A 26,491-nucleotide genomic window follows, 5' to 3' on the forward strand; every position below is an offset into this window, starting at 1 on the left:
CACATGATCACACTGACAGAACCACAGGCACATAGACACAGGCAACAGAGCATGCACAATGTCGGCACTAGTACAGTGTATATCCACCTTTCGCAGCAATGCAGGCTGCTATTCTCCCATGGAGACGATCGTAGAGATGCTGGATGTAGTCCTGTGGAACGGCTTGCCATGCCATTTCCACCTGGCGCCTCAGTTGGACCAGCGTTCGTGCTGGACGTGCAGACCGCGTGAGATGACGCTTCATCCAGTCCCAAACATGCTCAATGGGGGACAGATCCGGAGATCTTGCTGGCCAGGGTAGTTGACTTACACCTTCTAGAGCACGTTGGGTGGCACGGGATACATGCGGACGTGCATTGTCCTGTTGGAACAGCAAGTTCCCTTGCCGGTCTAGGAATGGTAGAACGATGGGTTCGATGACGGTTTGGATGTACCGTGCACTATTCAGTGTCCCCTCGACGATCACCAGTGGTGTACGGCCAGTGTAGGAGATCGCTCCCCACACCATGATGCCGGTGTTGGCCCTGTGTGCCTCGGTCGTATGCAGTCCTGATTGTGGCGCTCACCTGCACGGCGCCAAACACGCATACGACCATCATTGGCACCAAGGCAGAAGCGACTCTCATCGCTGAAGACGACACGTCTCCATTCATCCCTCCATTCACGCCTGTCGCGACACCACTGGAGGCGGGCTGCACGATGTTGGGGCGTGAGCGGAAGACAGCGTAACGGTGTGCGGGACCGTAGCCCAGCTTCATGGAGACGGTTGCGAATGGTCCTCGCCGATACCCCAGGAGCAACAGTGTCCCTAATTTGCTGGGAAGTGGCGGTGCGGTCCCCTACGGCACTGCCTAGGATCCTACAGTCTTGGCGTGCATCCGTGCGTCGCTGCGGTCCGGTCCCAGGTCGACGGGCACGTGCACCTTCCGCCGACCACTGGCGACAACATCGATGTACTGTGGAGACCTCACGCCCCACGTGTTGAGCAATTCGGCGGTACGTCCACCCGGCCTCCCGCATGCCCACTATACGCCCTCGCTCAAAGTCCGTCAACTGCACATACGGTTCACGTCCACGCTGTCGCGGCATGCTACCAGTGTTAAAGACTGCGATGGAGCTCCGTATGCCACGGCAAACTGGCTGACACTGACGGCGGCGGTGCACAAATGCTGCGCAGCTAGCGCCATTCGACGGCCAACACCGCGGTTCCTGGTGTGTCCGCTGTGCCGTGCGTGTGATCATTGCTTGTACAGCCCTCTCGCAGTGTCCGGAGCAAGTATGGTGGGTCTGACACACCGGTGTCAATGTGTTCTTTTTTCCATTTCCAGGAGTGTATAAGCAGAAGATGAGGAGGCCATTCTGTACAGAGAGGTCAGACCCTTTGTTGAGGAATGGGTACAGCGCTCCCATCCTCTGGTTGACTTAAGCATGGACAGCATCGAGTGTGGCTTCCAGAGGAGTCGATCGTCCATGATGACGCCCAGGTACCGGATGGTCTTCTGCCAGCGGAGGGCGGTCCCATAAAGGTGGAGTGGTGGGTGCGGCATCGTCGTCTTCATCGTAAAGACAATGGCCTGCGTCTTCATGAGGTTGAAACAGATGCGCCAGCGTGCCGCCCAGAGTTCCAGGTCGTCGCATGCCCGCTGCAGCCAGGAATGCTGCTTGCCACTGGCTCCTGGTGTAGAGCACCGTGTCATCTGCATAGACTGCTTTCTCCACCTGGGGCGACGTCGGAAGATCCGAGGTGAAAATGGTATAAAGGTCCATGCCCAGGACAGAGCCTTGTAGCACCCCAGCGTTGATACGCCTGGCGGTGGAGAGGGCTGCTTCAACATGGATGGCGAAGGTTCTACGCTGCAGATACGACACGATGAGGCGCACTTACGCCTGGGGAAAGCCAAGGTGGTCCATCTTCCACAGCAGACCAGCGTGCCAGACGCTGTCAAACTTCATGATGACGTCGAGAATGACAGCGCCACAGTACTCACGGTTCTTAAAGGCTCAAGTGATGTACTCAACAACGCGGACGATCTGCTGGGTCGTGGAATGGCCGCTGCAGAATCCAAACTGTTCTGGCGGGAGGATTTCCCGAATGTCTAGGATAGTCCGAAGTCGGAGAAGAAGAAGCCGTTCGAGCAGCTTGCTAATATGTGGGAGAAAACTGAGGGGCCAGTAGTTTTTTGGATCCTTTAGGTCCTTTCCCAGCTTCGGTACAGCAACGATGATGGAGCACTTCCATGCAGACGGGCAGATACGAGTCCACAGAATCCAATTGAAAATGGCTGTGAGGTGGACAGTCGCCAGGATCAGCAGTTTCTTAAGGACCCAGCCAGTGATGTCGTCGTATCCTGGAGCCTTGGATGCCAGGAGAGCCTTGATGCCCACCGAACATTGGCAATGGAGATAGGTGGGATGTTGCCTCAGTCCTCCTCCTCGTCCCCGCAGAGGATGGCCTGCACATCCTCTTCAGTCAGGTCGACGTGCAGCTGGTCCACGCCATCTTGAAGAGGAGTAAAATTCTCCTGGAAGACGTCCGCTAGGAAATTCACCTTGTCGTCTTCGAGATAGGCTGTCCCAGTCGGGGTTGCAAGTGGGGGTATCCACGTCTTCTGTTTAGTAAAGAAGCAGATTACATTCCAGTGCATGAGGTCCGGGGTGAACGCCTGTAGTTTCAGCCCAGTGTTGGTTCTTGTGCTGGACAATCACTGCCTTGATGTTACGGCAAAGGCTGTTGATTCGCCGTATCAGCTGAGAGGTCCCAGGTTACTCGCCAGTCCTTGCAGAGGCAGTTGCAAGTGCGAATGTCCTGCAGGATTTCCGCCGGGAGAACGGAAGTTGGTATCATGCTGGGGCACGGGCTGGGCGTCGCCCTCTCCAGAGCTGCTGTGATAGTATCAGCCAGTCGTTCTGCGGAGGCCTCATGAACGCCGGCGCCGGCCACCTGTTGCTTCAGGGCTGGGGTAACTCTTCGCTGGAAGCAGTGCCAATCCATTCGGTTGAGGTTGAGGCGGCCCGGTCGCTGCGACGTCCAGTTGGAAGAGAACAGGCAAATGATCAGAGTTCATAGCGTGGATTACTTCAGCTGTCATGAACTGGTTAATCCCTCAGGTGATGGCGACATCAAGAATGTCGGGCCTCCCGCTGCTTGGATAGCATGTCGGGTCCACCGGACCACAGACATACACGTTGACTTCTTCAGCTGCCTGGAGAAGAAGTCTGACATTGAGGTTGGTGACCAGGGAATTCCATTAAGCATGCTTGCAGTTGAGGTCACCAGCGATGAAATATTTTCCAGGATTCCGGAGGAGGAGGCGCGCATTGTCGATGAGGAGCTGTCGTCAGGGGCTCTGGTAAACGGCCATGAACGTGCCCCCCTGCGGGTTCGGGGGTTAGAATAGGCCCGCGGTATTCCTGCCTGTCGTAAGAGGCGACTAAAGGAGTCTCAAATGTTTCAGCCTTATGTGATGGTCCCCTCTCGGGTTTGACCTCCATCTTTCTAAATTATTCCGAAGAGCGAGCCAATTGGGGAAGGGCGCCTTACATGGTGCACTGTATCCATCGTGCATTGAAACCTTTAGCCGGCTTTTTCGTCGTTGCAATGGTGTCCCACTCGTTTTCCATTTCTTGGGCGAGGATACGTTCCTGGGTGCGATTACCGCGCTGCACTCTGCAGTGTTGCTTTTAACTGCGACGATGACCTTGGACATTTTTGCACCTAAGATCCAGCTCGGTATCCAGTCCGTTGTGGTGGGGCCGCCATGTACCCTGTTGGTTGTAGCCCCCTGACAATACAGGGATCGCTCTACTGATGCCTGCGCCGTTAACTCCCCACGTATGCCAAGGAGTAGATGCCTGTATCCCTGGGGCATCAGGACTCCCGGCAATGGCCATCCTGCCAGGTGGCTATTGCTGCAGCTGGGTGGCGCCCGTGGGGGGGCCCTTGGTCAGAGTAGGTGGCATCAGAGCGGATGACCCGCAATTAAGCGTGGTACATCATCTCTCGCTGGCGGCCAGCCGCCAGCAGTCTCTAAGCGTTCTTGGGCTCAATTTAATGCTCAGAAGTACGATCCGAAAACGTTCCCTTCTCTGGCCACGCCGTGGGAGGAGCTTAAGTCTCAGGATAGAGGTAACAGTTATTGGCCCGATTCTTAGTTTGCACGAAAGCTGATGGGGAGTCTTTTCTATCCACAAAGCCTCAGTTCTTCGTCGAGCATTTAGAGGACAAGTTTGGGGAGGTGGAGGGCTTGTCCAAAATGCGCTCTGGGTCAGTACTGATACAAACGGCATCCTCCGCCCGGTCACGCAGGTTACTTGCTTGTGACAAGTTGGGGTATGTTAACGTTACCATTACACCACATAAGAGTTTAAATATGGTCCAGGGTGTTATTTTCCATAGGGACCTCCTTCTGCAGTCTGATGACGAGCTGCGCGCCAACTTAGAGAGTAGAGGTGTTCATTTCGTCCAGCGCGTTCATCGGGGTCCGAGGGACAATCAGGTTGCTACTGATGCCTTCATCTTGGCCTTCGAGGGTGATACATTACCGGAGAAGGTCAAGGTGATGGTGTACCCTTGTGACATCAAGCCCTATATCCCTCCCCCGATGCGGTGCTTTAAGTGCTGGAAGTTCGGCCATATGTCTTCCCGCTGCACCTCCAGCCTCACCTGTCAAGATTGCGGACGCCCATCACATCCCAATACTCCATGTGCCCCGCCTCCCATCTGTGTGCGGAGAGCATCATTCACCTTGCTCGCCAGACTGCAAAGTCTTTCAGAAAGAGCGCAAAATCATGGAATATAAGACCCTGGACCGGCTGACCTATACTGAGGCCAAAAGGAAATATGACAGACTCCATCCTGTGAGAATGACATCTTCTTACGCAGCTGCTACAACAACTGCGCTAGCCCCATCAGTTTCGAGACTTCCAGCCAGCTCGATGAGCAGTACGACTCCTCCTGACCCCTTGCCCATGGGGGGCTCTACCCAACCGGTTGCTCCTGCACCACCTACCTCAGGAGCAACATCCTCCCACCCATCGGGGACGTCCGTCCCCACTTCTTAGCCAGAGAAGCGTCTAACTTCTTTCGCTACTCTCGCACGTAAGGGTTCCCTTGGGTCCCTCCCTTCCCAGGCTTCCACCAGCGGAGGATGACGGCCGACAGTGGCGTAAGTCCCCACCAGCGGCCGGGCGTGGCGCTTCACGATCCTCCTCCGTCCCGGAGACTGAATCGGTGAAGCCTTCCCAGCCGGTGAAACCCAAGGTTTAGCGAGGGAAGTCCAAGAGAAAGACCTCTAAGGCCAAAGAACTTGCGGTGGCACCGACCCCACCGCACCCTTGGAGCTCGGCATCTGAGAATGAGGTCGAGATTCTGGCGTCCGCTGAGGACCTTGATCTCGCCGGTCCCTCAGACGCCATGGATGTCACTTGTGTGGGTACTGAATCGGAGGCAGTGAGTGAACAAGCGGCGTAAATTGCCTTCCCAGTCCCTTCACGCCTTTCTCAGCCATGGACAATTTCATCCTCCAGTGGAACTGCAGCGGTTTCTTCCACTATCTAGCTGAGCTCCGACAACTTATCAGCCCTCACCCTTTCTTCTGCATTGCTCTTCAGGAAACGTGGTTTCCAGCAATGCGAACCCCCGCCCTCTGTGGCTATCGGGGTTATTATAAGAACCGGGCAGCTTATGAAAGCGTGTCTGGTGGCATCTGCCTCTATGTCCTTCACACTCTGCACAGCGAGTCTGTCCCTCTCCAAACACCTTTAGAGGCTGTCGCTGTTCGGCTGTGGACGCTACGCAGTTTTTACCTTCCACCGGATGGTCCTGGCTGCGCTGATAGGTGGGGTGGGTCAGTGGCAACAGGTCGAGGCGCCACCGTTGAGCATTTATTGTCGCAGCTCGCTCTCTCGATTTTAAATGATGGTGCCTTCACACACTTCAGTGTGGGGCATGGCACATACTCCGCCATTGACCTTTCGATCTGTAGCCCTAGCCTCTTACCGTCTGTCCAATGGAGTGTGCATGACGACCTGTGTGGTAGTGACCACTTTCCGATCTTTCTGTCACTACCACAGCGTCACTCTTCTGGGCGCCCTAGCAGATGGGCTATGAATAAGGCTGACTGGTTCAATCGGTCACCACCGGCATCGTTACTGCTGCCGAATCTGCCATTCCCCGTTCTTCTGGGTCCCCTCGGCGGCGTACTGTGCCTTGGTGGTCGCCTGAGATCGCTGCAGCGATTAAAGATCGTCGGCGGGCGCTGCAGCGTCACAAGCGACATCCATCCATAGACCACGTTCCCGCCTTCATACGGCTGCGTGCACGAACCCGCCTCCTTATCCGCCAAGGCAAGCAGGAGTGCTGGGAGCGGTGTGTGTCCACCATTGGCCTCCATGTCAGTCCATCGCAGGTCTGGGCCAAGATTCGACGCGTCTACGGCTATCGGACCCCTGTCAGCGTCCCTGCGCTCTCACTGAATGGAGCAGTTTGTACAGACTCCGACGAAATTGCCAACAGCTTGGCAGAGCATTTTTCTCTTACTTCCGCTTCTTCCAATTACCCAATGAAGCGTGGTACATCATCTCTCGCTGGCAGCCAGCCACCAGCAGTCTCTAAGCGTTCGAGGGCTCATTTTAAAGCTAACGTTTATGACCCCAAATCGTTCCCATCCCTGGCCACACCATGGGAGGAACGAAAGGCAATGAATGACAGTGACGTGTATTCGCCCAGGTATCTCGTCTGTACCAGAACTGATGGTGACTCGTTTCTATCCGTGAAGCCTCAGTTCTTTGTAGAGCATTTAGAGGACAAGTTTGGGGAGGTGGAGGGGTTGTCCAAAATGCGCTCTCGGTCAGTTTTGATAAAAACGGCATCCTCTGTCCAGCCATGCAGGTTACTTGCTTGTGACAAGTTGGGGGATGTTAACGTTACCATCACCCCACATAAGAGTTTAAATATGGTCCAGGGTATTATTTTCCATCGGGACCTACTTTTGCATTCTGATTACGAGCTGCGCGCCAATTTAAGGCGCCGAGGTATACATTTCGTCCGGCGCGTTCATCGATGTCCAAGGGACAATCAGGTAGCTACCGGTGCCTTCATTTTGGCCATTGAAGGGGATACATTACCAGAGAAGGTCAAGGTGATGGTCTACCGATGTGACGTCAAACCCTGTATCCCTCCCCCGATGCGGTGCTTTAAGTGCTGGAAGTTCGGTCACATGTCCTCTCGCTGTACTTCTAGCCTCACATGTCGAGATTGTGAACGCCCATCTCATCCCGATACTCCATGTGCTCCGCCTCCCGTCTGTGTCAACTGTGGAGAGCCTCATTCACCTTGCGCGCTGGACTGCAGTATCTTACAGAAAGAACGCAAAATCATGGAATATAAGACCCTGGACCGACTGACCTACACTGAGGCTAAGTGGAAATTTGAACGGCTACATCCCTTGCACATGATGTCATCTTATGCCTCCACTGTCACTCCTGCTCCAGCTCCTTCAGCTGCAAGACATACAGTCAGGTCTCAGAGTCAGAGGACCTCACCTGTCCCCTTGACGATGGGGGTCCCTTCTCTCGCTGTTGCTCCCACACCATCTACCTCGGTAGCAGCACCCACTAAACCACTGGGGACACCAGTCCCCACTTCTAAGCCGGAGAAGTGTAAGTATTCTTCGGCTTCTTTCGCTCGGAAGGGATCCATTGGGTCACTCCCTTCCCAGGTTCCTACCAGCGGCACAGCAGACACCAACCAGTGGCTGCAGAAGCCACAGGTCGCTGGTCGTCGGACTTCGCGATCCTCTTCGGTCTTGGAAACTGACTCCAATAAGCCCTCCCAACAACGGCAACCAAAGGAACAGCGAGAGATAACGACTTAGAAGTCCCTTAAGACCAAGACACCTGCAGTGGCACCTGCTCCACCGCTACCTACAAACTCTGCGTCTGAGGATGAGGTGGAGATCCTTGCATCCGCTGAGGACATCAATCTCGCCGGTCCCTCAGACGCAATGGATAGCATTTGCATGGGTGCTCTATCGGAGGCAGCAGGTGACCCAGCGGCGTAATCTGCCTTCCCAGTCCCGTCACGCCTTTCTCAGCCATGGACAATACCATCCTATACTGGAACTGCAGCGGTTTCTTCCACCATCTAGCTGAGCTCCGCCAACTTATCAGCCTTCGCCCTTTCTTCTGCATTGCTCTTCAGGAAACTTGGTTTCCAGCAATACAAACCCCTGCCCTCCGTGGCTATCGGGGTTATTATAAGAACCGGGCAGCTTATGAAAGAGTGTCTGGTGGCGTCTGCATATATGTCCTTACCTCTCTTCACAGCGAGTCTATCCCTCTACAAACAGCTTTAGAGGCTGTCGCTGTTCGGGTGTGGACGCCACACGCTGTTACCGTGTGCAGTCTTTACCTTCCACCGGATGGTGATGTCATGCAGCATGTCCTGGCTGCGCTGATAGCCCAATTTCCACCACCTTTCTTATTACTGGGCGACTTAAACGCCCATAACCCTCTGTGGGGTGGGTCAGTGGCGAAACGTCGAGGCGCCACCGTTGAGCATTGATTGGCGCAGCTCGATCTCTCGATTTTCAATGATAGTGCCTTCACACACTTCAGTGTGGCGCATGGCACATACTCCGCCGTTGACCTTTCGATCTGTAGCCCTAGCCTCTTACCGTCTGTCCAATGGAGTGTGCATGATGACCTGTGTGGTAGTGACCACTTTCCGATCTTTCCGTCACTGCCACAGCGTCAGTCTTCTCTGCGCCCTTGCAGGTGGGCTATGAATAAGGCTGACTGGGACTTGTTTTCCTCCACTGCCGCTTTTGAGCCTGTCTCTAGTGATGACATTGATGCAGTGGATCAATCGGTCACCACCGGCATCGTTACTGCCGCCCAATCTGCCATTCCCCTCGGCGGCGTACTGTGCCTTGGTGGTCGCCTGAGATCGCTGCAGCGATTGAAGATCGCCGGCGGGCGCTCCGTCACAAGCGACATCCCCGCATCGAACGCTTTATTGCCTTCAAACAGCTGCGTGCGCGGGCCCGCAGCCTTATCCGCCAAAGCAAGCAGGAGTGCTGGGAGCGGTATGTGTCCACCATTGGCCTCCATGTCTCTCCATCCCAGGTCTGGGCCAAGATCCGACGCCTCTATGGCTATCGGACCCCTGTCAGCGTCCCTGCGCTCTCACTGAATGGAGCAGTTTGTACAGACTCCGACAAAATTGCCAACAGCTTGGCAGAGCATTTTGCTATGAGTTCCGCTTCTGCGACTTACCCCCTGGGCTTCTGCTCCATTAAAGAGCGGATGGAACGTCGTAGCCTTTCGTTTCGCACCCACCATCCAGAATCGTACAATGTTCCATTCAGTGAGTGGGAATTCCGCAGTGCCCTTGCCGCTTGTCCTGATACCGCTCCTGGGCCAGATAGCATCCACTGCCAGCTGGTGAAACACCTTTCAGTGGACTGCCAGCGACGGCTCCTCGACCTTTACAACCGTATTTGGGTGAGTTTCCGTCGCAATGGCGGGAAAGTATCGTTATCCCCATTCTGAAACCCGCCAAGAACCCTTTGGTGGTGGACAGCTACCGTCCCATTAGCCTCATCAACGTTCCTTGCAAGTTGCTTGAACGGATGGTGAGCTGCCGCTTGAATTGGGTTCTGGAGTCTCGAGGCCTTCTGGCTCCGTCTCAGGGTGGGTTCCGTAAAGGCCACTCCGTCACCGACAATCTGGTAGCTTGGAGTCAGCCATCCGTACGGCCTTTACCCGCCGTCAGCACCTGGTCGCTGTCTTCTTCGACATGCAGAAGGCGTACGATACGACATGGCGTCATCACATCCTTTCTATGCTTCATGGATGGGGTCTTCGGGGCCCTCTGGCGATCTTTATCTGGAATTCTCTGTCGTATCGTACCTTCCGCGTGCAAGTCGCAGCCTCATATAGTTCCTCCTACGTCCAGGAGAACGGCGTGCCTCAGGGTTCTGTTTTAAGTGTCTGCCTGTTTTTAATAGCCATTAACGGGCTCGCTGCGGCCGTGGGAAATCCGCAAGGCGCAGTCTTGAGCTGTAGCGCATGGTTTTCAGTTTTCCGCTGCCAAGACCCGCGTTATGCACTTCTGCCGGCGCTGAACAGTCCATCCTGAAACTGTGGCTTTATCTTTCTGACGACCTCCTTGCTGTGGTGGAGACCCACAGGTTTTTGGGTGTAGTTTTTGATGCCCGGCTGACTTGGCTGCCTCATATTCGGCAGCTTAAACAGGCATGTTGGCGGCATCTAAATGCTCTGAGATGCTTGAGCCACACCAGGTGGGGAGCCACCGATCTACTCTCCTATGGCTCTACCAGGCGTTAATCCAGTCTCGTCTGGATTATGGGAGCCTGGCTTATGGCTCAGCATCTCCATGTGCGTTGCGGGTGCTGGACCCAATACTACACAGCGGGATCCGACTTGCCACTGGTGACTTCCGCACCAGCCCTGTGGACAGCATACTTGTGGAGGCAGGTGTGCCTCCACTGCGATTGAGGCGCCAACATTTACTGGCGGCTTACGCTGCCCATGTTTTTAGCTTGCCCGGGCATCCAAACTATCGTCTCCTGTTCCCGCAATCGGTCGTCTATCTGCCAGAACGTCGGCCCTGGTCAGGTTGTACGATCGCGGTCCGTGTGAAAGAGCTTCTCTCCGGGCTTAGGGTTTTCACTGTTCCACCTCCTTTTCGGGCCACTTTGCGGGCACACGAATGATGTGTTCCTCGCCCTTGCCTTCGGCTCGACTTGGCACGGGGCCCGAAGGACTCAGTCCCTCCAGAGGCCTTCCGCCGCCGCTTTTATTCCATCCTGGCCACGTATCAGGTCTCTGGCGTTATATACACTGACGGTTCGATGATTGCTGGTCGTGTTGGTTATATGCTAACTCTAGGGGGCCATTCCGAACAACGTTCCTTGCTGGATGGCTGCAGCGTTTACACTGCTGAGCTGGTCGCCATCTTTCGTGCCCTAGAGTATATCCACTCCTGCTCAGGTGAGTTATTCGTTATCTGTAGCGATTCCCTGAGCAGTTTACGAGCTCTCGACCAGTGTTTCCCTCGTTCTCGTCTGGTGATGGCTATCCATGAGTACCTGCATACTCTTGCACATAGCGGCCGCTCTGTGGTTTTTGTGTGGACCCCAGGCCATGTTGGGATCCCCAGCAATGAGAACGTTGACCGCCTGGCGAAAGAGGCCACCAGCAAACCACCTCTGGAGATTGGCGTACCGGCGACTGATTTGCGGGCACTATTACGCCACAAGGTTTTCGATTTCTGGGACACTGAATGGCGCAACCTGCCCGTACCAAACAAACTCTGTCGTATCAAGGAGACAACGACTGTTTGGAGGTCATCCATGCGAGCCACCCGCAGGGACTCAGTCGTCCGTTGTCGGCTCCTCATTGGCCACACCCGACTGTCGCACAGTTATTTACTGTGTCGTTGTGGGGCGTCCTTGACAGTGGTCCATATTCTGTTGGAGTGCGCCCTTTTAACTGTGCTCAGGCAGACTTTTGCGCTGCCTGATACGCTCCCTGCGCTTTTAACTGACGACTCTGCCATAGCGGACTTAGTTTTGCGTTTTATTTGGGCATGGGGATTTTATCGCTTAATTTAAATGTGTGTGTTTTTTATGTTGATTCTGGCCTATGGCCTACGATTTTAGTCTGCTTTTTTAATGCGTTTCTCGGTGGTTGGCTTTTCCCTTTTTTTCTCTATGGTCGGCCAACCACTGTCACACTCGGTGTGATTTTAATATGTTTTGTCTGTTCCTTGTCGGAGTATTTCTCGTCCTGTGTCGTCTGCCGTCTTTCCTGTTGTCCGTTTTTTCACCTCTTTGGGTGATTTTAGTTTTTTTTGGAAAAAGGGACCGATGACCGTCGCAGTCTGGTCCCTTTAATCCCCCAAACTAACCGACCAACCAACCAACCAACCATGAACGTTACCAGTCCTGTGGCCGTGTCCACTTTTACAGCAGTGACTTCGATAGTCCCAATGGCGGGCGGTAGGACTTCACAGTGCTGGATGGAGGAGCGGAGGAAGACCGGAGTACCGCTCCCCTGTGTCAGCCTGTCGTTCCGGAAGCACCGGTAGTTGGCAATATTGGATCTGATGCCCGGTTTGAGGAAGGTCTCATTGACCAGGCATATGTCCACATCGTGGTCAAACAAAAAGTGCCGGAGATTATCAAGACTGTGAGTGAGGTTAGCTGTGCTGTACGCCACAATTCTGAGATCATCCAGGCGACGGCGTGAAGGCATGGTGGGCGACCGTGGTGACTTCAGTGTGTGCCCGGAGTCTTCATGTGATCGTCGCCTTAACCGTGGCGGCGACGGTAGCAGGCAGGTTGACGATGGCGGTGGTCAGCTCAAGTCATTATCGTGGACAAGTGTGGCATCAGTTGGAAGATGTCCTGATGCCCAACCGAAGGCGCTGCTGTGGTCGGAGGAGAAGCTGGCTGATGTCTCTGGCATTGTGGAGTTGGCAGCAATCTTTGCACCTCTGCAGCCAGGGTTGCCTGTGCCCCTTCAGTGCATCTGCCACAGAGACACCTGGCTGTATCCTCACCGACCGATGTTCCATCTGGGAGGGTCACGTGCAGTTGTCGTTGGCCGGTCGTGTGGATGGTGTTTGACGCCTCTGGCGGGTATCGGCACGTCTTGAGGGCTGGACAGGCGGAAGTTCCCGATGCCGATGGCTAACCTCCTTGTACTTAACGCAGGAGCGAAAATTGGCAAGATCCCCCTGCGGGTACGGGGGTAAGAATAGGCCCGCGGTATTCCTGCCTGTCGTAAGAGGCGACTAAAAGGAGTCTCAAACGTTTCGGCCTTAATATGATGGTCCCCTCTTGGGTTTGACCTCCATTTTCCCAAATTTCCGTTGTTAGTGGGTACCATTTGGGGAAGGATGTCTTACGTGGTGTTTTTTTATTGGTCCATCATGCACCACCATCTTGCATGCTACGTATTGTCGTGTGGCCGGATTTACACCCAATGTCTTCTGGGTTGCCTCCTTCTCGTCTTCTGCGCAATCCCCTTCTCAGCGCCCCCGACAACTGTGGACCCTTTCAACACCTAAAATCCAGCACGGTAGCCAGTCCATTGTGGTGGGGTCGTCATGTACCCTCTTGGTGGTAGCCCCCCTGACCACGCAGGGTCGCACTACAGATGCCAGAGCTGTTTCCTCCCCATGCATGCCAAGGAGTATGTGCCCATCTTGTCTGGGGCACGGGGACTCCGGGCAACGGGATATCGGCCAGGTACCTGTTGCTTTGGCTGGGTGGCGCCCTTGGGGAGAGCCCTCGTTCGGAGTATGTGGCATCTGGTCGGATGTGACGCAATGCAGCGCAATAAATCACACCAAGCTGGTGGTCGCACGGCCACCAGCGTCTCTAAGCGAGGCAGAGTAGACTTTGATGCTGCGCAATATGACCCTCAGTCGTTCCCCTTGTTGGCTGCGCCATTGGAGGGACGTAGATCTAGTGCCAAGCGGGAGCCTTACGTACCGCAATACCTTGTCTGCAGCAGGACTGATGGTGACTCCTTTCTTATGACGAAGCCTCTGCTTTTTGTGGAACACCTGGAGGATAAGTTTGGGGAAGTGGCGGGGTTGTCTAAAATGAGGAATGGGTCCATCCTCCTCAAGACGTCCTCCCCAGCCCAGTCACAAGCGTTGCTCTTGTGTGATAAGCTGGGTGACGTCCCTGTAACCGTCACTCCCCACAGTAGCTTAAATGTGGTCCAGGGGATTATTTACCATCGTGACCTATTGTTACAATCCGATGACGAGCTGAGAGCCGACTTAGAACGACGTGGAGTGCATTTTGTCCGTCGTGTCCATCGAGGACCCAAGACTAACAGGATGGCCACCGGTGCCTTTATCTTGGCCTTCGAGGGTGATGTCTTGCCCGAGAAGGGCAAGGTGATGGTTTACCGTTGCGACGTCAAGCCCTACGTCCCTCCCCCGATGCGGTGCTTCCAGTGCTGGAAGTTTGGGCATATGTCCTCCCGTTGCCCATCCAGCGCTACATGTCGAGATTGCGAGATTGCGGACGCCCCTCTCATCCCGATTCTCCATGTGCGCCTCCGCCTGTCTGTGTCAACTGTGGGGAGCACCACTCTCCATGCTCGCCGGATTGCCCCGTTCTTCATAAGGAGCGGAAGATTATGGAATTTAAGACCCTGGACCGGCTTACTTACTAAGAGGCTAAACTGAAATATGAAAGGTTGTATCCTGCTTCCATTCGAACATCTTATGCTGCAGCCACGTTATCGTCGCCCACGCGAGCGACGGTTGTCGCCTCATCTGTGCCGCCTTTAGTGGGCCCTTGGGGCCGTGCATCTCTGTCTGCCCCCCTCGTGTCTGGGGGCAAGCCTTCCTCTGTTGCCCCCTTAGCCGTTGGGGGTAAACCCTCTACTGTCGCTCCCCCCACGCTTACTTCGGGAGTGACATCTCCTGCAAAACCGGGGGGCTCGATCCCTCCCCCTCCTTCTCCACTGGCGTTGCCTCCGCCGGTTCCTCTCTCGGGGAAGGGGTCCCTCGGGGCTCTCCCTTCCTCCGTTTCTTCTCCTACCCAGCCGGATGTCAGCCAGTGGCTGAAGGTTCCGCCACCTGCTGGTCGTAGGGCTTCTGCGTCGTCGTCAGTCTCTGATGCTCCTTCAGAGAAGCTCTCCCAGTCCTCTCACCCTAAGGGCCGATGCGAGAAGAAGGAACAGAACGTGTCCAAGAAGAAGGACGTTCCGGCGGTTTCAGTACCGCCTGCTGTACATAGTCCCGGCTCCGGGGATGAGGTGGAGATCCTCGCCTCTGCTGCGGATCTCGCCCTCACGGAACCCTTGGGGGGCCTTTCCTATGGACACAGCTGACTCTCCCCCGGTGGCGGCTGTTGACTCTGAGGCGCCGTCTGCCTCTTAGTCGCATTCACACCCTCCCAGTCCCTTCCTGCTTCCATTCTCCAGTGGAACTGCGGCGGTTATTTCCGCCACCTGCCTGAGCTCCGGATGCTTCTGAGTGATTCCCCTGTTCTCTGCATTGCTCTGCAGGAAACTTGGTTTCCCGCAATGCGGACCCCCGCCCTTCGCGGTTATCGGTAATACTATAAGAACCGTGTTGCCTGTCACCGAGCATCAGGTGGAGCTTGCCTCTTTGTTCACCACTCTGTCTGTAGCTCGCCAGTACCCCTTCAGACGCCTTTAGAGGCAGTCGCTGCCAGGGTTGAGCTCTCGCCGGCTATTACTGTTTGCTCTGTTTACATTCCTCCGGATGGGGCGCTCCCGCGCCATGTCTTGGCTGCCCTGCTGGCACAACTCCCGCCACCATTGCTGCTTCTGGGCGATTTCAATGCCCACAACCCTCTGTGGGGTGGGACTGTCTCCGATGACCGCGGTCAGGCCGTGGAGCATTTGTTGGCTCAGCTCGACCGTAGCCTCCTGAACACCGGTGCTCCCACACATTTCAGTGTTGCCCATGGCTCGTTCTCGGCCATCGATCTCTCTCTTTGCAGCCCCGGCCTCTTCCCATTTCTGCACTGGAGAGTGCATCCTGACCTGTGTGGTAGTGACCATTTTCCCATCTATTTGTCACTGCCCCAGTGTCATTCTTCTGGGCGCCTGCCCCGCTGGGCTCTCCACATGGCTGACTGGCCGTTTTTTACTTCCGTGGCAACCATTGAGTCTCCCCCACAGGGTGACATTGACGAGGTGGACCGTGTCTTCACCACGTCAATTATTTCGGCGGCCGAGGCTGCCATCCCCCGCTCTTCTGGACTCCCTCGGAAGAAGGCTGTACCCTGGTGGTTGCCGGAGATTGCTGAGGCTATTCGCGACCGTAGGCGGGCTCTCCAGCGTCATAGGCGGCACCCGTCTCTCGAGACCCTCATCGCCTTTAAGAGGCTCCGTGCCTTCGCCCGTCGTCTTATTGCACGGCGTAAGCAGGAGTGCTGGGAGGGGTACGTCTCATCCCTGGGCTCCCGTGTATCCCCTCGCTCGTGTGGTCCCGGATCCGGCGGATTTATGGATCCCAGGCCCCTCTGGGTGTCCCTGGGATCTCCCTGGGCGGCGCTGTCTGCACGGACGCTGCGGCCATTGCTGAACACCTTGCTGCGCACTTTGCTATGAGCTGTGCGACTGCAACTTATCCCCCCGCCTTTCGCTCTCTCAAGGAGCGAGCCGAGCGGACACCGTTATCGTTCCACACGCGTCGTTCTGAGAAATACAGTGCTCCTTTCAGCGAGCGGGAATTCCTCGCTGCCCTCGCCGATTGCCCTGATAGAGCACCAGGACCTGACTGCATACACGCGCAGATGCTGAAGCATCTTTCCAGGGACTGCCAGCGACACATCCTCACCATCTTTAACCGCATTTGGCGTGAGGGCGTGTTCCCATCGCAATGGCGTGAGGGTCTTATTGTCCCCATCTTGAAGCCCGGTGCGGACCCACTGGCCAACGTTTTGTGCAAATTGCTCGAACGTATGGTGGGGCGGCGTTTGTGTTGTGTCCTTGAGTCGCGCGGTCTCCTCGCTCCATCCCAGGGTGGCTTCCGTCGGGGCTGGTCTGCCATGGACAATTTGGTGCGGCTGGAATCTGCTATCTGTACGGCCTTTGCCCGACGTCAGCATCTCGTTGCTGTATTTTTCGATCTGCGGAAGGCGTATGACACCACATGGAGGCATCACATCCTTGCTACGTTGCATGAGTGGGGTCTTCGTGGTCGGCTCCCGGCATTTCTTCAAACCTTTTTATTGCGCCGCTCTTTCCGGGTGCAAGTCGGTGCCGCCTCTAGTTCATCTTATATACAGGAAAATGGGATCCTGCAGGGCTCGGTGTTGAGCGTCTCATTATTTATATGGCCATTAATGGTCTGGCTGCAGCCGTGGGGTCGTCGGTGTCTCCTTCTTTGTATGCCGACGACTTCTCCATCTCCTTTAGCTCCACGACTACAGGAGTCGCCGAACGCGGGCTGCAAGTAGCCGTTCGCAAGGCAGCATCATGGGCTCTGACTCACGGTTTTCAGTTCTCTGCAGCCAAGACTCGAGTTATGTACTTCTGCAGGCGTCGGATGGTCCACCCTCATCCTGAACTTTACCTCGACGGCCACCTGCTTGAAGTGGTGGACACCTGCCGCTTCTTAGGACTCGTGTTTGATGCCCGGCTCACATGGGTTCCTCATATTACTCAGCTGAAGCAAAAGTGCTGGCGGCACCTCAACGCCCTCCGCTGCCTCAGCCACACATCTTGGGGTGCGGATCGCTGCATGCTGTTGTGATTGTACAGAGCCCTTGTGCAGTCCTGGCTTGATTATGGGAGCCTGGCCTATGGGTCTGCATCACCCTCAGTGTTGAAGTTGTTAGACCCCATACATCACTGTGGGGTTCGGCTTGCAACTGGCGCATTTCGTACGAGCCCTATGGATAGTGTACTGGTGGAGGCCGGGGTTCCCCCGTTGCGGATTCGCCGCCATCGACTGCTCGCCGACTATGCTGTCCACGTTCATTGCTCGCCGGGCCATCCCAATCGTCGCCTGCTTTTCCCTGTCACGGTCCTCCATCTGCCCGAACGGCGACCTCGGTCTGGGCTTTCCATAGCTGTCCACGTCTGGTCCCTACTGTCGGAACTGGGGTCATTCCCTCTTCTGCCTCCCTTCCGGGACCGAGCACCTACGCCTCCCTGGTGTTTGCCCCGGTCGTCCGTCCGTCTGGACTTGGCACAGGGACCCAAGGACTCGGTTCCGCCTGTGGCCCTCCGTCGCCGTTTTCTTGCGCTCCTCGCCTCATTTTCGGACTGTGAGCCTGTCTACACTGATGGTTCTCTGGTTGATGGTCGCACTGCCTACGCTTTTGCTCACACTGCCCATGTAGAGCAGCGCTCCTTGCCGGCTGGCTGCAATATTTTTACTGCAGAGCTGGTGGCCATATTGCGCGCTCTTGAGCATATGCGTTCCTGCTCAGTTACGTCCATCGTAATCTGCAGTGACTCCCTGAGCAGCCTTCAGGCCATCGACAGCTGCTATCCCTCTTCTCCTCTGGTGTCCTCTATTCGGGAGTCTGTTTCCGCCATTGCCCGTTCTGGTCGTTCGGTCGTCTTGGTTTGGACGCCAGGTCATGTTGGCATCCCGGGGAACGAACGTGTTGACAGGTTGGCCAAAGGGGCGATCGACGCCCCAGCTTTGGAGATCGGCCTCACGGCTTGCGATCAGCAGCTGGTGTTGGGCCGTAAGGTGCTTGGGGTGTGGCCTGCTGAGTGGCGAGGCATGACAGCGCCTAATAAACTGCGGGCTGTCAAGGAGACGACCGATGTGTGGCGCTCCTCCCTGCGGGCTTCTCGTAGGGACTCTGTTATCCTGTGTCGGCTCCGCATCGGTCATACATACCTGACGCACGGCCATCTTTTGCGTCAGGAGGATCCCCCCCTGTGTCGGTGTGGGTCCCGGCTGATGGTCGCCCACATTTTGCTGGAGTGTCCCCGACTGTGCACCCTCCGGCAGTCTTTTAATCTCCCGGGCACTTTGCCTTTGGTTTTAAGCGACAATGCCTCCATGGCTGATGACGTTTTAAATTTTATCCATGGTAGTCCTTTTTATGGTTCGATTTAGGGAGGTCCTGCACCTTTCCCTTTCAGTAACTTTTGTCCTTGTGTCTCTCAATATTTGTTGCTGTTTTGGTGTGTCGTCAGATGGTTGACTCTTTCCCTTTTTTGTTCTCGTGGTCAGTCAACCTGTCTCCGGCCATCTTCTTTTCTTCTGTTTCTTTCTGTCTGGCGTTCCTCTGCCCTCTTCTTGTCTGTGGTGTTTGTTGCTGCATTTGTGTTCTTTTAGCGCCTGGGGGGGGGGGCGTCTCCTCCCCCTTTGGTTTTTACCTGCTCCGCCGATTATCGGCTCGCCTGATTTTGGAATGGGGGACTGATGACCTTCGCTGTTTAGTTCCCCTTCAACATCCCAACAACCACCACCACCAGTCACGAGCGTTGCTCTTGTGTGATAAGCTGGGTGACGACCCTGTTACCGTCACTCCCCACAGTAGCTTAAATATGGTCCAGGGGATTATTTACCATCGTGACCTATTGTTACAATCCGATGACGAGCTGAGAGCCGACTTGGAACGACGTGGTGTACATTTTGTCCGTCGTGTACATAGAGGACCCAAGACTAACAGGGTGGCCACCGGTGCCTTTGTCTTGGCCTTCGAGGGTGATGTCTTGCCCGAGAAGGTCAAGGTAATGGTTTACCGTTGTGACGTCACGGCATACGTCACTCCCTCGATGTGGTGCTTCCAGTGCTGGAAGTTTGGGCATATGTCCTCCCGTTGCCCATCCAGCGCCACATGTCGAGATTGTGGACGCCCCTCTCATCCCGATTCTCCATGTGCGCCTCCATCTGTATGTGTCAACTGTGGGGAGCACCACTCTCCATGCTCGCCAAATTGCCCCGTTCTTCATAAGAAGCGGAAGATAATGGAATTTAAGACCCTGGACCGGCTTACTTATCGAGAGGCAAAACTGAAATATGAAAGGTTGTATCCTGTTTCCATTCGAACATCTTATGCTGCAGCCACGTTATCGTCGCCCACGCGAGCGACGGTTGTCGCCTCATCTGTGCCGCCTTCAGTGGGCCCTCAGGGCCGTGCATCTCTGTCTGCCCCCCTCGTGTCTGGGGGCAAGCCTTCCTCTGTTGCCCCCTTAGCAGTTGGGGGCAAACCCTCTTCTGTCGCTCCCCCCACGCTTACTTTGGGAGTGACTTCTGCTCCAAAACCGGAGGGCTCGAACCCTCCCCCTCCTTCTCCGCCGGCGTTGCCTCTGCCGGTTGCTCTCTCGCGGAAGGGGTCCCTCGGGGCTCTCCCTTCCTCCGTTTCTTCTCCTACCCAGCCGGATGTCAGCCAGTGGCTGAAGGTTCCGCCACGTGCTGGTTGTAGGGCTCATGCGTCGTCGTCAGCCTCCGACGCTCCTTCAGAGAAGCTTTCCCAGCCCTCTAACCCTAAGGACAGGCGCGAGAAGAAGGAACGGAACATGTCCAAGAAGAAGGACGTTCCGGCGGTTTCAGTACCACCTGCTGTAAATAGTTCTGGCTCCGGGGATGAGGTGGAGATCCTCGCCTCTGCCGCGGATCTCGCCCTCACGAACCCTTGGGGGCCTTTCCTATGGACACAGCTGCGTCTCCCCTGGTGGCAGCAGTTGGCTCTGAGGCGCCTTCTGCCTCTTAGTTGCCTTCACGCCCTCCCAGTCCGTTCCTGCTTCCATTCTCCGGTGGAACTGCGGCGGTTATTTCCGCGACCTGCCTGAGCTCCGGATGCTTCTGAGTGTTTCCCCTGTTCTCTGCATTGCTCTTCAGGAAAATTGGTTTCTCGCAATGCGGACCCCCGCCCTTCGCGGTTATCAGGGAACTATAAGAACCGCGCTGCCTGTCAATGAGTGTCAGATGGAGTTTGCCTCTTTGTTCACCACTCTGTCTGTAGCTCGCCAGTACCCCTTCTGTCGCTGTCAGGGTTGAGCTCTCGCCGGCTATTACTGTTTGCTCTGTTTACATTCCTCCGGATGAGGAGCTCACCTGACATGTCTTGGCTGCGCTGCTTGCTCAACTCCCGCCAGCATTGCTGCTTCTGGGCGATTTCAATGCCCGCAACCCTCTATGGGGTGGGACTGTCTCCGATGACCGCGGTCATGCCATGGAGCATGTGTTGGCTCAGCTCGACCTTAGTCTCTTGAACATCGGTGCTCCCACGCATTTCAGTGTGGCCCATGGCTCGTTCTCGGCCATCGATCTCTCTCTTTGCAGCCCCGGACTTGCCCCATCCCTCCACTGGAGAGTGCATCCTGACCTGTGTGGTAGTGACCATTTTCCCATCTATTTGTCACTGCCCCAGTGTCATTCTTCTGGGCGCCATCCCCGCTGGGCTCTCAACAGGGCTGACTGGCTGGCTTTTACTTCCGCTGCCACCATTGAGTCTCCCCCACAGGGTGACATTGACGAGGTGGTCCGTGTCTTAACCACATCCATCATTTTTGCGGCCGAGGCTGCCATCCCCCGCTCTTCTGGACTCCCTTGGAGGAAGGCAGTACCCTGGTGGTCACTGGAGATTGCTGAGGCTATTCGCGACCGTAGGCGGGCTCTGCAGCGTTATAGGCGGCACCCGTCTCTGGAGACCCTCATCGACTTTAAGAGGCTCCGTGCCTTGGCCCGTCGTCTTATAGCACGGCGTAAGCAGGAGTGCTGGGAGAGGTATGTCTCATCCTTGGGCTCCCGTGTCTCTCCCTCGCTGGTGTGGTCCCGGATCCGGCGGATTTATGGATACCAGACCCCTATGGGTGTCCCTGGGATCTCTCTGGACGGCGCTGTTTGCACGGTCGCTGCCGTCATTGCTGAACACCTTGCCGCGCACTTTGCTAAGAGCTCTGCGACTGCAACTTAACCCCCCGCCTTTCGCTCTCTAAAGGAGCAAGCCGAGCAGACGCCGTTAACATTCCACACGTGTCGTTCTGAAAAATACAATGCTCTTTTCAGCGAGAGGGAATTCCTCGCTGCCCTCGCCGATTGCCCTGATACAGCACCAGGACCGGACTGCATAGATGCGCACATGCTGAAGCATCTCTCCAGGGACTGCCAGAGACACATCGTCACCATCCTTAACCGCATTTGGAGCGAGGGCGTGTTCCCGTCGCAATGGCGAGAGGGTGTTATTGTCCCCATCTTAAGTCCGGTGCGGACCCACTGGCGGTGGACAGCTATCGTCCGTATACCCTCGCCAATGTGTTGTGCAAATTGCTCGAACGTATGGTGGGGCGGCGTTTGTGTTGGGTCCTTGAGTCGCGCGGTCTCCTTGCTCCATCCCAGGGTGGCTTCCGTCGGGGCCGGTCTGCCATGGACAATTTGGTGCGGCTGGGATCTGCTATCCGTGCGGCCTTTGCCCGACGTCAGCATCTCGTTGCTGTATTTTTTGATCTGTGGAAGGCGTATGACACCACATGGAGGCATCACATCCTTGCTACATTGCATGAGTGCGGTCTTCGTGGTCAGCTCCCGGCTTTTCTTCAAACCGTTTGATTGCGCCGCTCTTTCCGGGTGCAAGTCTTTGCCGCCTCTAGTTCATCTTATATACAGGAAAATGAGGTCCCGCAGGGCTCGGTGTTGAGCGTCTCGTTATTTCTAGTGGCCATTAATGGTCTGGCTGCAGCCGTGGGGTCGTCGGTGTCTCCTTCTTTGTATGCTGACGGTTTCTGCATCTCATTTACCTCAACGACTACGGGCGTCGCCGAACGCAGGCTGCAGGTAGCCGTTCGGAAGGCAGCATCATGGGCTCTGACTCATGGTTTTCAGTTCTCTGCAGCCAAGACTCGAGTTATGCACTTCTGCAGGCGTCAGACGGTCCACCCTCATCCTGAACTTTACCTCGACGGCCACCTGCTTGAAGTGGTGGACACTAGCCGCTTCTTAAGGCTCGTCTCTGATGCCCGGCTCACATGGGTTCCTCATATTACTCAGCTGAAGCAAAAGTGCTATTGGCATCTCAACGCCATCCGCTGCCTGAGCCACACGTCTTGGGGTGCAGATCGCTGCACGCTGTTGCGATTGTACAGAGCCCTTGTGCAGTCCAGGTTTGATTATGGGAGCGTGGCCAATGGGTCTGCATTACCCTCAGTGTTGACGTTGTTTGACCCCATACACCACTGTGGGGTTCATCTTGCAACTGGCGCTTTCCGTACGAGCCCCGTGGATAATATACTGGTGGAGGCTGGGTTCCCACGCTGTGGATTCGCCGCCATCGACTGCTCGCCGACTATGCTGTCCACGTGCATTGCTCGCCAGGCCATCCCAATCTTCGCCTGCTTTTCCCTGCCATGGTCCTCCATCTGCCCAAATGGCGACCTCGGTCTGGGCTTTCCATAGCTGTCCGCGTCCACTCCCTGCTGTCAGAACTGGGGTCATTCCCTCTTCTGCCTCACTTCCACGTCCGTGCACCTACGCCTCCCTGGTTTTTGCCCCGGCCGTCCATCCGTCTGGGCCTGGCACAGGGACCCAAGGACTCAGTTCCGCTTGTGGCCCTCCGTCGCCGTTTTCTTGCGTTCCTCGCCTCATTTTCGGGCTGTGAGACTGTCTACACTGATGGTTCCCTGGTTGATGGTCACACTGCCTACGCTTTTGCTGACGCTGCCCATGTTGAGCAGCGCTCCTTGCCGGCTGGCTGCAGTATTTTTACTGCAGAGCTGGTGGCCATATTGCGCGCTCTTGAGCATATGCGTTCCCGCTCAGGTACATCCATCATCATCTGCAGTGACTCCTTGAGCAGCCTTCAGGCCATCGACCGCTGCTATCCCTCTTCTCCTCTGGTATCCTCTATTCGGGAGTCTGTTTCCGCCATTACCCGCTCTGGTCGTTCGGTGGTCTTTGTTTGGACACCAGGTCACGTTGGCATCCTGGGGAACGAACGTGTCGACAGGCTGGCCAAAGCGGCGATCGACGCCCCAGCTTTGGAGATCGGCCTCCCGGCTCGTGATCAGCAGTTGGTGTTGCGCCGTAAGGTGCTTGGGATGTGGGCTGATGAGTGGCGTGGCCTGACATCCCCGAATAAACTGCGGGGTGTTAAGGAGACGACCGATCTGTGGCAGTCCACCCTGCGGGCTTCTCGCATGGACTCTGTCATTGTGTGTCGGCTCCGCATCAACCATACCTACCTGACGCACGGCTATCTGTTGCGTCAGGAGGATCCCCCCCCTGTGTCGGTGTGGGTCCCGGCTGACGGTCGCCCACATTTTATTGGAGTGTCCCCGAATGCGCACCCTCTGGCAGTCTTTTAATCTCCCGGGCACTTTGCCTTTGGTTTTATGCGACGATGCCTCCATGGCTGACGACGTTTTAAATTTTATCCGTTGTAATCCTTTTTATGGTTCCATTTAGGGAGGTCCTGCACCTTTCCCTTTCTGTGCCTCTTGTCCTCGAGTCTCTCATTTTTGGTTGCAGATTTTAGTGTGTAGTCAGATGGTTGACTTTTTCCCTTTTTTTGTTCTAGTGGTCAGTCAACCAGTCTCCAGCCATCTTCTTTTCTTCTGTTTCTTTCTGTCTGGTGTTCATCTGTACTCTTCTTGTCTGTAGTGTTCGTTGCTGCATTTGTGTTCTTTCAGTGCCTGGGGGTAGTCTCCTTCCCCTTGGGCTTTTACCTGCTCCGCAAATTTGTGTCTCGCCTGTTGTTGAATGGTGGACTGATGGCCTCAGCTGTTTAGTCCCCCTTAAACATCCAAAAAACCACCACCACCACCAAAATTGGCAAGATGGCTGCCTGTGCACGGGCCACAGATGGGCGGCTCATCCCTGCTCCTCGGACATTGCTGGCTGTCGTTGTCGGCACCACACTTGAGTCACATAGGCGGCATATTGCAGTGGCATGCCACGTGGTTAAAACCTTGGCACTGGAAGCGTTGGACCGGACCTCGGGATTTCCTGACGTTCCACCATGTTAGACAGATCGTAGAAGCGGGTGAGTTGGAAGATTTCCTGATGCTTGGGTGTATGCTGCAGGACAATGATGCGACGTCCGGTGAGCTTGTTGGTTCCGGGCATGCGATGGTAGTCTACCACCATCGCCACAAAGCCGAGGCTCTCCAGTTCTTCCTTCAGGTCTTCATGGATTAAGGACGTTGGAACATGCTATGGCTCAGCTCATTTGCTTTACCAGCGAGATTATTCACTTGTTTTCGCCGCAGCGATAGGGGGCGTGATCGCTGAACGCTGTTGGCGCTGGTGCGCAAAGCAAGAGTTTTGGAGGACGGCTCGGTCGGGAGATGGCGAGAGGACCAGTCAATGAGTCTTGGCTTGTGTGGTCAGTCGGTTAGTCGCTCAGTCTGGGAGTCGATGCAGTGAGGTGACAGAGTCAGTCAGAAGGCAGACACTCGTATGTGAGTCTGTCGGCTATAAGGCTCAGTCGCTGTTGGGTTGTGCACTGAGTCGGGTTCGTCGTTAGTCCGTGGTTGGACGAGTTGGCAGTCAGCAGCAGGCAGGTGTGCGTGGTGGAAGTACGTGCCAGGGCCGTGGTCGACGCAGACGGAAGGCCGTTGGTCGATCTGTCGGCTGGTCGTCGGATGGCGACAGGACAGAAGCGACCGGGAGTCAACTGGTGCCTGCCGTTTAAGGACTGCGACAAGATGGCTGTTTGCGAGCAAGTGGGGAGGACGGAATGCTCGCTTGCTTAGCGTGGTTCTCCATGTCCAACTGTTGTTTGTTGGGCCTAGCATTTGATTGTAACAGGAAACTGCATTGGTGTGGTTCTCGTCACCTGGCTAAGGCCGAAATTTTAATATACTTTTATTATATTTCGTGATCATTACTTATTATGGGGTTGGTACTTGTAGCCAACATTTTGTGATTTGGAATAATGCAGAATGTCATCATGTGCCAGGTGTCTACTGTGAATAATTCTTAATTTGTTTCATGGTGTATGGCACAGTATCCACTATCATCGATCATTTTATGAAAGTTCTGTCCAAATTGTTATTACATTAGATCTTGTTAAACTGGGTGCGTTTAAATTGCAAATTCTCTAATTCTACTAATAGTGCTTGGGATATAGATTTTGAGCTGTTTTGTGTATGCACTTAAAAGGACCGTTGTGAGTGAGAAGCACACTTGAGTGTAATGTTTTTCAGTTCCATTCTTAGGAAGTGACCATTATTTATATTGCGTGATTTGTTGGATTTTGTGGTGAGTGGAACTTTAATTTGTGTGATTCGGTTTTGTAGAATGTTTTTCGTGGCAGTATTTGAGAATCAGTTGTTACAAGAAGTTGCTAGCTCTGAATTTGCACCTCGTTAATCAGTCATTTATGGACAGATGTGTTTGTCTGTCTGTAGCAAGTAAGAGGCAGCAACTGTAGCTTGTTAGTACAAAAACAGTTTTGCAGAAATTTGAATGAAAAAAAAAGGCAGTCATCTTTTATTATAAAGTTGTTTGATAGTATGTTGGAAGATCATTCTTTTGAGCTGTGTTTATTCTGTATCAATCAAATTTATGTTTCAGGGTGGGGCTGCATGTTCTTCTGGAGAATGTTTTAAAAAAAAATTTTTCTATTGCTAAAATTTCCTTTGAACTGTTAACTGTATTAACTTGGATGTATATCCAATTATTGTTAAATAATAAATTTGTGTCAACAAGGCTTGGACCAAATACATGTGTCTACACCTTCCCCATCCTGGCTCTGCTACCGTCTGTACATTACAGTCGCATTCAGGGTCGGCGGACGGACCGCCGGATAGGCATACATTGGTATACACTCCCGCCCTATCGTATCCATGACTGCCCCATAATCCTCGGTGCAGGAGAGGCTGAGTTTGAGGGTGTCACCCCCTGGTCTGTTTGGCAGTGAACGACTGCTTGCAATTTTCCTTGAGCCATGTGTGCAGTTGGTTGTAAGAACTTTTCAACTGCACCACAATTGGCGGCACCTTCCGCTGTAGTTGGCTCTGGGACGGTTGCTGCTGTGCCCCCTGCCGCTGC

The sequence above is a fragment of the Schistocerca nitens genome, chromosome 9 (assembly GCF_023898315.1).
Source record: "Schistocerca nitens isolate TAMUIC-IGC-003100 chromosome 9, iqSchNite1.1, whole genome shotgun sequence".
In the NCBI taxonomy this organism is placed as follows: Eukaryota; Metazoa; Arthropoda; class Insecta; order Orthoptera; family Acrididae; genus Schistocerca; species Schistocerca nitens.